Raw genomic sequence first — 13,263 nt, forward strand, 5'->3', positions numbered from 1 at the left:
TACATACACTTAGGTTGGAGTCATTAAAACTTGTTTTTCAACCACTCCACAAATGTCTTGTTAACAAACTATAGTTTTGGCAAGTCGGTTAGGACATCTACTTTGTGCATGATTAGTAATTTTTCCAACAATTGTTTACAGACAGATTATTTCACTGTATCACAATTCCAGTGGGTCAGAAGTTTACATACACTACGTTGACTGTGCCTTTGAACAGCTTGGAAAATTCCAGAAAATGATGTCATGGCCTTAGAAGCTTCTGATAGGCTAATTGACATCATTTGAGTGAGACCTGTGGATGTATTTCAAGGCCTACCTTCAAACTCAGTGCCTCTTTGCTTGACATCATGGGAAAATCAAAAGAAATCAGCCAAGACCTCAGAAAAGAAATTGTAGACCTCCACAAGTCTGGTTCATCCTTGGGAGCAATTTCCAAATGCCTGAAGGTACCACGTTCACATGTACAAACAATACTATGCAAGTATAAACACCACGGGACCACACAGCCATCATACCGCTCAGGAAGGAGAGGTGTTCTGTCTCCTAGAGATTAACGTACTTTGGTGCGAAAAGTGCAAATCAATCCCAGAACAACAGCAAAGGACCTTGTGAAGATGCTGGAGGAAACAGGTACAAAAGTATCTATATCCATCCTATATCAACATAACCTGAACGGCCGCACAGCAAAGAAGCAGCCACTGCTCCAAAACCGCCATAAAAAAGCCAGACTACGGTTTGCAACTGCACATGGGGACAAAGATCGTACTTTATGGAGAAATGTCCTCTGGTCTGATGAAACAAAAATATAACTGTTTGGCCATAATGACCATCGTTATCTTTGGAGGAAGAAGGGGGAGGCTTGCAAGCTGAAGAACACCATCCCAACCGTGAAGCACGGGGGTGGCAGCATCATGTTGTGAGGGTGCTTTGCTGCAGGAGGGACTGGTGTACTTCACAAAATAGATGGTATCATGAGGTAGGAAAAATTATGTGGATATTTTGAAGCAACATCTCAAGACATCAGTCAGGAAGTTAAAGGTTGGTCACAAATGGGTCTTCCAAATGGACAATGACCCCAAGCATACTTCCAAAGTTGTGGCAAAATGGCTTAATGACAACAAAGTCAAGGTATTGGAGTGGCCATCAAAAGCCCTGACCTCAATCCTAGAGAAAAATTGTGGGCAGAACTGAAAAAGCGTGTGCGAGAAAGGAGGCCTACAAACCAGACTCAGTTACACTAGCTCTGTCAGGAGGAATGGGCCAAAATTAATCCTTGTGCTTGTGGAAGGCTACCTAAAACGTTTGACCCAAGTTAAACAATTTAAAGGCAATGCTACCAAATACTAATTGAGTGTATGTAAACTTCTGACCCACTGGGATAGTGATGAAAGAAATAAAAGCTGAAATAAATCATTCTCTCACCTCTCTCTCCTAAATGACCTAAGACAGGGCATTTTTACTAGGATTAAATGTCAGAGATTGTGAAAAACTGAGTTCAAATGTATTTGGCAAAGGTGTATGTAAACTTCCGACTTCAACTGTATATAATACACACACACACACCCCCCTTCATCGTCATGTTCAACCTCCTACCATTCAAGCAATCAGTGAACACTGTGCCATACACAACCATTCACAAGTTTGAGGTCACTTAGAAATGTCCTTATTTTTTAAAGAAAATATTTTTTAATTTTATTGGCTAGTCTGAGATATGGCTTTTTCTTTGCAACTCTACCTAGAAGGCCAGCATCCCGGAGTCGCCTCTTCACTGTTGACGTTGAGACTGGTGTTTTGCGGGTACTATTTAATGAAGCTGCCAGTTGAGGACTTGTGAGGCGTCGGTTTCTCAAACTAGACACTCTAATGTACTTGTCCTCTTGCTCAGTTGTGTACCGGGGCCTCCCACTCCTCTTTCTATTCTGGTTAGAGACAGTTTGCACTGTTCTGTGAAGGGAGAGGGACACAGCGTTGTACAAGATCATCAGTTTCTTGGCAATTCTCGCATGGAATAGCCTTCATTTCTCAGAACAAGAATAGACTGATGAATTTCAGAAGAAAGTTCATTGCTTCTGGCCATCTTGAGCCTGTAATTGAACCCACAAATGCTGATGCTCCAGATACTCAACTAGTCTAAAAACCTTGACCCAGAAAATATAAAAAACTATCGGCCTATATCGAATCTTCCATTCCTCTCAAAAATTATAGAAAAAGCTGTTGCGCAGCAACTCACTGCCTTCCTGCCTTCCTGAAGACAAACAATGTATACGAAATGCTTCAGTCTGGTTTTAGACCCCATCATAGCACTGAGACTGCACTTGTGAAGGTGGTAAATGACCTTTTAATGGCGTCAGACCGAGGCTCTGCATCTGTCCTCGTGCTACTAGACCTTAGTGCTGCCTTTGATACCATCGATCACCACATTATTTTGGAGAGACTGGAAACCCAAATTGGTCTACACGGACAAGTTCTGGCCTGGTTTAGATCTTATCTGTCGGAAAGATATCAGTTTGTCTCTGTGAATGGTTTGTCCTCTGACAAATCAACTGTATATTTCGGTGTTCCTCAAGGTTCCGTTTTAGGACCACTATTGTTTTCACTATATATTTTAACTCTTGGGGATGTCATTCGAAAACATAATGTTAACTTTCACTGCTATGCGGATGACACACAGCTGTACATTTCAATGAAACATGGTGAAGCCCCAAAATTGCCCTCGCTAGAAGCCTGTGTTTCAGACATAAGGAAGTGGATGGCTGAAAACGTTCTACTTTTAAACTCGGACAAAACAGAGATGCTTGTTCTAGGTCCCAAGAAACAAAGAGATATTCTGTTAAATCTGACAATTAATCTTGATGGTTGTAAAGTCGTCTCAAATAAAACTGTGAAGGACCTCGGCGTTACTCTGGACCCTGATCTCTCTTTTGACGAACATATCAAGACTGTTTCAAGGACAGCTTTTTTCCATCTACGTAACATTGCAAAAATCAGACATTTTCTGTCCAAAAATGATGCAGAAAAATTCATCCATGCTTTTGTTACTTCTAGGTTAGACTACTGCAATGCTCTACTTTCCAGCTACCCGGATAAAGCACTAAATAAACTTCAGTTAGTGCTAAATACGGCTGCTAGAATCCTGACTAGAACCAAGAAATTTGATCATATTACTCCAGTGCTAGCTTCCCTACACTGGCTTCCTGTTAAGGCAAGGGCTGATTTCAAAGTTTTACTGTTAACCTATAAAGCGTTATATGGGCTTGCTCCTACCTATCTTTCCGAGTTGGTCCTGCCGTACATACTTACACGTACGCTACGGTCACAAGACGCAGGCCCTCATTGTCCCTAGAATTTCTAAGCAAACAGCTGGAGGCAGGGCTTTCTCCTATAGATCTCCATTTTTATGGAATAGTCTGCCTACCCATGTGAGAGACGCAGACTCGGTCTCAACCTTTAAGTCTTTACTGAAGACTTATCTCTTCAGTAGGTCATATGATTGAGTGTAGTCTGGCCCAGGAGTGTGAAGGTGAACGGAAAGGCTCTGGAGCAACGAACCGCCCTTGCTGTCTCTGCCTGGCCGGTTCCCCTCTCTCCACTGGGATTCTCTGCCTCTAACCCTATTACAGGGGCTGAGTCACTGGCTTACTGGTGCCCCTCCGTCCCTAGGAGGGGTGCGTCACTTGAGTGGGTTGAGTTACTGATGTGATCTTCCTGTCTGGGTTGGCGCCCCCCCTTGGTTTGTGCTGTGGTGGAGATCTTTGTGGGCTATACTCGGCCTTGTCTCAGGATGGTAAGTTGGTGGTTGAAGATATCCCTCTAGTGGTGTGGGGGCTGTGCTTTGGCAATGTGGGTGGGGTTATATCCTTCCTGTTTGGCCCTGTCCGGGGGTATCATCGGATGGGGCCACAGTGTCTCCTGACCCCTCCTGTCTCAGCCTCCAGTATTTATGCTGCAGTAGTTTATGTGTCGGGGGCCTAGGGTCAGTTGGTTATATCTGGAGTACTTCTCCTGTCTTATCCGGTGTCCTGTGTGAATTTAAGTATGCTCTCTCTAATTCTCTCCTTCTCTCTTTCTTTCTCTCTCTCTCTCGGAAGACCTGAGCCCTAGGACCATGCCTCAGGACTACCGGGCATGATGACTCCTTGCTGTCCCCAGTCCACCTGGCCTTGCTGCTGTTCCAGTTTCAACTGTTCTGCCTGCGGCTATGGAACCCTGACCTGTCCACCGGACGTGCTACCTGTCCCAGACCTGCTGTTTTCAACTCTCTAGAGACCGCAGGAGCGGTAGAGATACTCTTAATGATCGGCTATGAAAAGCCAACTGACATTTACTCCTGATTATTATTTGACCATGCTGGTCATTTATGAACATTTGAACATCTTGGCCATGTTCTGTTATAATCTCCACCCGGCACAGCCAGAAGAGGACTGGCCACCCCTCATAGCCTGGTTCCTCTCTAGGTTTCTTCCTAGGTTTTGGCCTTTCTAGGGAGTTTTTCCTAGCCGCCATGCTTCTACACCTGCATTGCTTGCTGTTTGGGGTTTTAGGCTGGGTTTCTGTACAGCACTTCGAGATATTAGCTGATGTACGAAGGGCTATATAAAATAAACTTGATTTGATTTGATTTAAATCAGAACAACCGTTTTCAGCTAACATAATTGCAAAAGGATTTTCTAATGATCAATTAGCCTTTTAAAATGATAAACTTGGATTAGCTAACACAACGTACCATTGGAACACAGGAGTAATGGTTGCTGATAATGGGCCTCTGTACGCCTATGTAGATAGTCAGTTTCTGGCTACATTAGTCATTTACAACATTAACAATGTCTACACTGTATTTCTGATCAATTTGATGTTATTTTAATGGACTTTTTATTTAGCTTTTCTTTCAAAAACAACACATAAGTGACCCCAAACTTTTGAATGGTAGTGTATATTGCAGTCAATGCACATCATTCAGACACTTACATTCAGCTGAAAAGTAATAATAAACTATAATCATGTGATGTACAGTAGCCAGATTCTAGGTGATAGCACCTATTGAACACGGTCTGGGGCACTATAAAGGGAATAGGGTTCCATTAGGAACACAACCAGGACATCTCAAGCAAAGGACCAAACAGAACAACGACTTCCTTTCTACCATGCCACCAGATTGATATCAATGTATGTTTTGAGGTTGGGAAAGTGAGGTAGTGTATGAGAGTATCACAATACAGTCAGATGGAGGATGATAGGGAAACATTCAAACCCTGTGGAAAGATCCTAGAAAACACACATACATTCATCTCCTAAAGCACGTCAGCCCTACAGTCATGGTCATAGTCCTGTCACACAGGTAAGATATGAAGGTCTCTCAGACTCTCCTTGTCTCTGCCTGCTTCTCCTGCCGGCAGCATCTTAGAGCTGCTAGGGAAACGGAGTTAAGCATCACTTAAATCCCACTCCTCTTAGAGGCTGACACAGAAAAACGCATACAGCTACCCAGGAATTCTAATATATTCTAATAGTTGCTGGCAAGATGCTGCATTTAAAAAACATGAATCATATGAATGTACTGCCAACCAGACCAGTCTGGAGCTGTGCTCTACAGCCAGCTGGGTGAATGTTTATCTTAGACTGTAAAATTAGGTTGTGAGGATAGAAACATTACTGTAGTTTTGCATGTAAAAGATAAATAGGATATTTCAGCCCTTATTGATAAACCATAGTATAAACTGAAATACAGTGCCGTTTTATAAAGGCCAAAGGCTAAGTCTGTGAACATGGTTGTCTCCAGCTGCTTATTAGATGCACATTTGAATATTTAATTAATCTAATATATGCAGTGTTCCTCCCTAAACAATACATTGGTAAAAAGCATTTCCACTTCCACCACCATCTGATTGGGTGCTATAGTTACTGATGTGTATCGCACTCCTCAGAGTATAGCAGCAGTTCCCAGAACAGTCTCAGTGGTAATGCTTCTTATTCACACTAGCTATCTAGTAGAAAGACAGGTGATAGCAGACAGCTGCTCCCCTCATAGTGGTATCTTGGTCTCATAATTCATTACTTCCGGAACAATAACTTTGCCTGACGACAAGCCCTCTCTCCCCTTCCAATAGATTCATCAGATGGGATCCAATTAGAGGTAATAGAGGGTAGGAGGATAGGCTTCAACTAACTACTGATAGACAATGACCCAAACATTATACAGCTTTATGCTCTGAGGAAATCATATCCAAACCTCATGGATTTTGTGTTTACCCAACTAAACTCAGAAAGCATATGGTTACAGGAGCTTAAAACTATACATTCCTGGGGGGCTGTGTTTTTGAAGCCTTGAAGATTGCAACTGGAAATGATTGATCATCAATGCCATGACCCTTGATGTGAAGCCTCAGGGAACTGGATTAAGACCTATTGAGTGCTCTATATACTGTATACATCAATGATGTCGCTCTTGCTGCTGGTGATTCTCTGATCCACCTCTACGCAGACGACACCATTTTGTATACTTCTGGCCCTTCTTTGGACACTGTTAACAAACCTCCAGACGAGCTTCAATGCCATACAACACTCCTTCCGTGGCCTTTAACTGCTCTTAAATGCAAGTAAAACAGAATGCATGATCTTCAACCGATCGCTGCCTGCACCTGCCCGCCCGTCTAGCATCACTATTCTGGATGGTTCTGACTTAGAATATGTGGACAACTACAAATACCTAGGTGTCTGGTTAGACTGTAAACTCTCCTTCCAGACTCACATTAAGCATCTACAATCCAAAATTAAATCTAGAATCAGATTCCTATTTCGCAACAAAGCATCCTTCACTCATGCTGCCAAACATACCCTCGTAAAACTGACTATCCTACCGATCCTTGACTTCGGCGATGTCGTTTACAAAATAGCCTCCAGTCTATCACAGTGCCATCCGTTTTGTCACCAATGCCCCATATACTACCCACCACTGAAACCTGTATGCTCTCGTTGGCTGGCCCTCGCTTCATATTCGTCGACAAACCCACTGGCTCCAGATCATCTATAAGTCTTTGCTAGGTAAAGCCCAGCCTTATCTCAGCTCACTGGTCACCATAGCAGCACCCACCCGTAGCACACGCTCCAGCAGGTATATTTCACTGGTCACCCCCAAAGCCAACTCCTCCTTTGGCTGCCTTTCCTTCCAGTTATCTGCTGATTGGAATGACTGGAACGAATTGCAAAAATCACTGAAGCTGGAGACTAATATCGCACTCACTAACTTTAAGCATCAGCTGTCAGAGCAGCTTACAGATCATTGCACCTGTACATAGCCCATCTGTAAATAGCCCACCCAACTACCTCATCCCCATATTGTTATTATTTTCTTGTCCTTTGCACCCCAGTATCTCTACGTGCACAATCATCTTCTGCACATCTATCACTCCAGTGTTTAATTGCTAAATTGTCATTATTTCGCCACTATGGCCTATTTATTGCCTTACCTCCCTAATCTTACTTAATTTGCACACACTGTATATAAACGTTTCTATTGTGTTATCGACTGTACATTTGTTTATTCCATGTGTAATTCTGTGTTGTTTGTGTCGCACTGCTTTGCTTTATCTTGGCCAGGTGGCAGTTGTAAATGAGAACTTGTTCTCAAATGGCCTACCTGGTTAAATAAAGGTGAAATAAAAAAATACAATAAAACACACACCAACTTGCGTATGGCACTGACAGAGCAGAATTCAGTCTGGGCCTTGCAGCAGAGCAGAGGGAATATTTTGAAAACAGTCTCTAATATGTAACCCCTATAAATCTGCCCGCTTGTGTCCAAACCCTCTCTGTTCAACCCAGGCCCCCTCTCTCCAACCTAGGCCACCTCTCTCCCTAACCCAGGCCCCCTCAAAATTCAATTCAATTCAAGGGGCTTAATTGGCATGGGAAACATATGTTAACATTGCCAAAGCAAGTGAAGTAGAAAATATACAAAAGTGAAATAAACAAAAATGAACAGTAAACATTACACTCACAGGAGTTCCAAAAGAATGGAAAGACATTACAAATGTGTTGTAACGATGTACAAATGGTTAAAGTACAAAAGGGGAAATAAATAAGCATAAATATGGGTTGTATTTACAATGATGTTTGTTCTTCACTGGTTGACCTTATCTTGTGGCAACAGATCTTGCTGGTGTGATGGCACACTGTGTTATTTCACCCAATAGATATGGGAGTTTATAAAAATTGGATTTGTTTTTGAATTCTTTGTGGATCTGTGTAATCTGAGAGAAATATGTGTCTCTAATGTAGTCATACATTGGGCATGAGGTTAGGAAGTGCAGCTCAGTTTCCACCTCATTTTGTGGGCAGTGTGCACATAGCCTGTCTTCTCTTGAGAGCCAGGCCTGCCTACGGCGGCCTTTCTCAATAGCAAGGCTATGCTCACTGAGTCTGTACAAGGTCAAAGCGTTCACTAAGTTTGGGTCAGTCACAGTGGTCAGGTATTCTGCCACTGTGTAGTCTATGTTTATGGCCAAATAGCATTCTAGTTTGCTGTTTTTTTGTTAATTCTTTCCAATGTGTCAAGTAATTATCTTTTTGTTTTCTCATTATTTGGTTGAGTCTAATTGTGTTGCTGTCCTGGGGCTCTGTGGGGCGTGTTTGTGTTTGTGAACAGAGCCCCAGGACCAGCTTGCTTAGGGGACTCTTCTCCAGGTTCATCTCTCTGTAGGTGATGGCTTTGTTATGGAAGGTTTGGGAATCACTTCCTTTTAGGTGGATGTAGAATTTAACGGCTCTTTTCTGGATTTTGATCATTAGCGGGAATCGGCCTAATTCTGCTCTGCATGCATTATTTGGTGTTCTACATTGTACACGGAGGACATTTTTGCAGAATTCTGCATGCAGAGTCTCAATTTGGTGTTTGTCCCATTTTGTGAAGTCTTGGTTGGTGAGCGGACCCCAGACCTCACAACCATAAAGGGCAATGGGTTCTATAACTGATTAAAGTATTTTTAGCCAGATCCTAATTGGTATGTCGAATTTTATGTTCCTTTTGATGGCATAGAATGCCCTTCTTGCCTTGTCTCTCAGATCGTTCACAGCTTTGTGGAAGTTACCTGTGGCGCTGATGTTTAGGCCAAGATATGTATAGTTTTTGTGTGCTCCAGGGCAACGGTGTCTAGATGGAATTTGTATTTGTGGTCCTGGCGACTGAACCTTTTTTGGAACACCATTACTTTGGTCTTACAGAGATTTACTGTAAGGGCCCAGGTCTGACAGAATCTGTGCAGAAGATCTAGGTGCTGCTATAGGCCCTCCTTGGTTGGTGACAGAAGCACCAGATGATCAGCAAAGAGTATACATTTTACTTCAGATTCTAGTAGAGTGAGGCCGAATGCTGCAGACTTTTCTAGTGCCCTCGTCAATTCGTTGATATATATGTTGAAGAGGGTGGGGCTTAAGCTGCATCCCTGTCTCACCCTAAGGCCCTGTGGGAAGAAATGTTTGTGTTTTTTGCCTATTTTAACCACACACTTGTTGTTTGTGTACATGGATTTTATAATATTGTATGTTTTCCCCCCAACACCACTTTCCATGAATTTGAATAGCAGACCCTCATGCCAAATTGAGTCGAAGGCTTTTTGAAATCAACAAAGCATGAGAAGACTTTGCCTTTGCTTTGGTTTGTTTGTTTGTCAATTAGGGTGTGCAGGGTGAATACATGGTCTGTCGTACGATAATTTGGTAAAAAGCCAATTTGACATTTGCTCAGTACATTGTTTTCACTGAAGAAATGTATGAGTCTGCTGTTAATGATAATGCAGAGGATTTCCCCAAGGTTGCTGATGACGCATATCCCACTGTAGTTATTGGGGTCAAATTTTTCTCCACTTTTGTGGATTGGGGTGATCAGTCCTTGGTTCCAAATATTGGGGAAGATGCCAGAGCTAAGGATGATGTTAGAGTTTTAGTATAGCCAATTGGAATTTGTTGTCTGTATATTTGATTATTTCATTGAGGATACTATCAACACAACAGGCCTTTTTGGGTTGGAGGGTTTTTATTTTGTCCTGTAGTTCATTCAAGGTAATTGGAGAATTCAAGTTAATTGGATTAGTCTGTAATAGTTGATTCTAAGATTTGTATTTGATCATGTATATGTTTTTGCTGTTTGTTCTTAGTTATAGAGCCAAAAAGATTGGAGAAGTGGTTTACCCATACATCTTCATTTTGGATAGATAATTATTTGTGTTGTTGTTTGTTTAGTGTTTTCCAATTTTCCCAGAAGTGGTTAGAGTCTATGGATTCTTCAATTACATTGAGCTGATTTCTGACGTGATGTTCCTTCTTTTTTCCGTAGTGTATTTCTGCATTGTTTTAGTGATTCACCATAGGCCCCCTCTCTCCCCAACCCAGGCCCCCTCTCTCCCCCTCTGCCTCTCACCGACTCATAGTGGAACAGACAGACACTTATTTACTTAAACGCATATAAATTCAGCGATAGGGAGGAGGACGTGGAAGATAAACTGTCGACCTTCGCAGGCAATCCATACTGTCAAAACTCACATCTGATACAGCAGAGGCCTCTAATTACTTGTGGGCAATTCCACTGTAACTACATTCTGTCACTTAAAATGTATGCCAAAACAAACCATTGATTTAAAAGTTTAAACCATACACCTCTATGCACAATGACTACTTTGACCAATTTACACTGAACATTTTACAAAAACTAATTTAGTGGAAGAACTGTGCAGGTACAAAGTTTCAGTAAATTCTCTAAAAGTTTGTCCACGTTGGTTAAATATCTGCTCCAAATGATTCAACATGTCTGCAGATATAATGCTGTCAGCTATGACATCACACATTGACTTTAAAAAAATCTATTTTGGTTATTGAACTACAGTAAGTGAAGTGGATTTACACCTGGTATTGGAATTGCAGTAACAGAATTTCATCATTGGTCCCTGATCTGTACGACACAAAAATGCATAATTATGGATATGAATGTTATTCTCTTCATGGTGATCTATCCTAAATAGGTTCACAAAATGTATAAATATACAATATCCTCCTTTGCATATTTGGGTATTATTCTACACACTGGCTATTATTTTAATGAGCTCTGCCCCCAAACAAGACCAAATTTGGTTGGTCCGGACCAAATCTGAATCAATCCTAGATATCTATGTTTCACAAGTTTGGACATCAAGTATAGCACAGTAGAGCATAGTACATCACAGTAGAGTACAGCACAGCAGAGTAGAGTTCAGTACAGTACAGTTCAGTAAAATAGTGTACTGAACTCTAGTTAATCTACTGTGTACTGTACTAAACTCTACAGTACTTTTATTTTCTGTACTGTCCAAACTAGAGGTCAACCGATTATGATTTTTCAACGCCGATACCGACCAAAAGAAGCCGATACCGATTAAATCGGACGATTTTTATATATTTGTAATAAATGACAATTACAACAATACTGAATTAACAATGAACACTTATTTGAACTTAATATAATACATAAATAAAATAAATTTAGTCTCAAATAAATAATGAAACATATTCAATTTGGTTTAAATAATGCAACAACAAAGTGTTGGATAAGAAAGTAAAAGTGCAATATGTGCCATATAAAAAAAGCTAACGTTTAAGTTCCTTGCTCAGAACATGAGAACATATGTAAGCTGGTGGTTCCTTTTCACATGAGTCTTCCCAGCTATTCCCAGCTAAGAAGTTGTAGGTTGTAGTTATTATAGGACTATTTCTCTCTATACCAATTGTATTTCATATACGTTTGACTATTGGATGTTCTTATAAGCACTTTAGTATTGCCAGCCTAATCTCGGGAGTTGATAGGCTTGAAGTCATAAACAGCGCTGTGCATCCCAGCATTGCTAAGAGCTGCTGTTTGAATGAATGCTTACGAGCCTACCACCACTCAGTCAGACTGCTCTATCAAATCATATCCTTAATTATAATAAACACACAGAAATACGAGCCTTTGGTCATTAATATGGTCAAATCCGTAAACTAACATTTCGAAAACAAAATGTTTATTATTTCAGTGAAATACGGAACCGGTACGTATTTTATCAAACGGGTGGCAACGGTAAGTCTAAATATTACATTGCACAACCTTCAATGTTATGTCATAATTATGTAAAATTCTGGCAAATTAATTACGGTCTTTGTTCGGAATAAATGGCCTTTCAACAGTTTGCAACGAGCCAGGCGGCCCAAACTTCTGCATATACCCCGACTCAGCTTGCACTGAACGCAAGAGAAGTGACACAATATCCCTAGTTAATACTGCCTGCTAACATTAATTTCTTTTAACTACATACAGTGGGGCAAAAAAGTATTTAGTCAGCCATCAATTGTGCAAGTTCTCCCACTTAAAATGATGAGAGGCCTGTAATTTTCAGTGCAAAAAAAATCCAGAAAATCACATTGTAGGATTTTTAAAGATTTTATTTACAAATTATGGTGGAAAATAAGTATTTGGTCAATAACAAAAGTTTATCTCAATACTTTGTTATATACCCTTTGTTGGCAATGACAGAGGTCAAACGTTTTCTGTAAGATCCTCTCATCTTTTTAAGTGGGAGAACTTGCCAAATTGGTGGCTGACTAAATACTTTTTTCGCCCCACTTTATGCAGGTTTTAAAAAATATACTTGTGTATTTGCACCCCTTCTGAGAGTTGCACCCCTTCTGAAAAAACCTACACTCGATCCCTCCGATGTCAACAACTACAGACCAGTATCTCTTCTTTCTTTTCTCTCCAAAACTCTTGAACGTGCCGTCCTTGGCCAGCTCTCCTGCTACCTCTCTCAGAATGACCTTCTTGATCCAAATCAGTCAGGTTTCAAGACTAGTCATTCAACTGAGACTGCTCTTCTCTGTGTCACGGAGGCGCTCCGCACTGCTAAAGCTAACTCTCTCTCCTCTGCTCTCATCCTTCTAGACCTATCGGCTGCCTTTGATACTGTGAACCATCAGATCCTCCTCTCCACCCTCTCCGAGTTGGGCATCTCCGGCGCGGCCCATGCTTGGATTGCGTCCTACCTGACAGGTCGCTCCTACCAGGTGGCGTGGCGAGAATCTGTCTCCGCACCACGTGCTCTCACCACTGGTGTCCCCCAGGGCTCTGTTCTAGGCCCTCTCCTATTCTCGCTATACACCAAGTCACTTGGCTCTGTCATATCCTCACATGGTCTCTCCTATCATTGCTATGCAGACGACACACAATTAATCTTCTCCTTTCCCCCTTCTGATAACCAGGTGGCGAAT

General features: G+C 41.6%; 1 protein-coding gene across 2 annotated transcripts in view; it reads right to left on the bottom strand.

Annotated features, from left to right (window-relative positions):
• Positions 1–13,263, bottom strand: part of LOC139575885 (tubby protein homolog) — a 106,252-nt gene that overhangs the window by 87,288 nt on the left and 5,701 nt on the right. The window lies entirely within an intron of this gene.

This window comes from Salvelinus alpinus, chromosome 5 (genome assembly GCF_045679555.1).
Source record: "Salvelinus alpinus chromosome 5, SLU_Salpinus.1, whole genome shotgun sequence".
NCBI classification, from domain to species: Eukaryota; Metazoa; Chordata; class Actinopteri; order Salmoniformes; family Salmonidae; genus Salvelinus; species Salvelinus alpinus.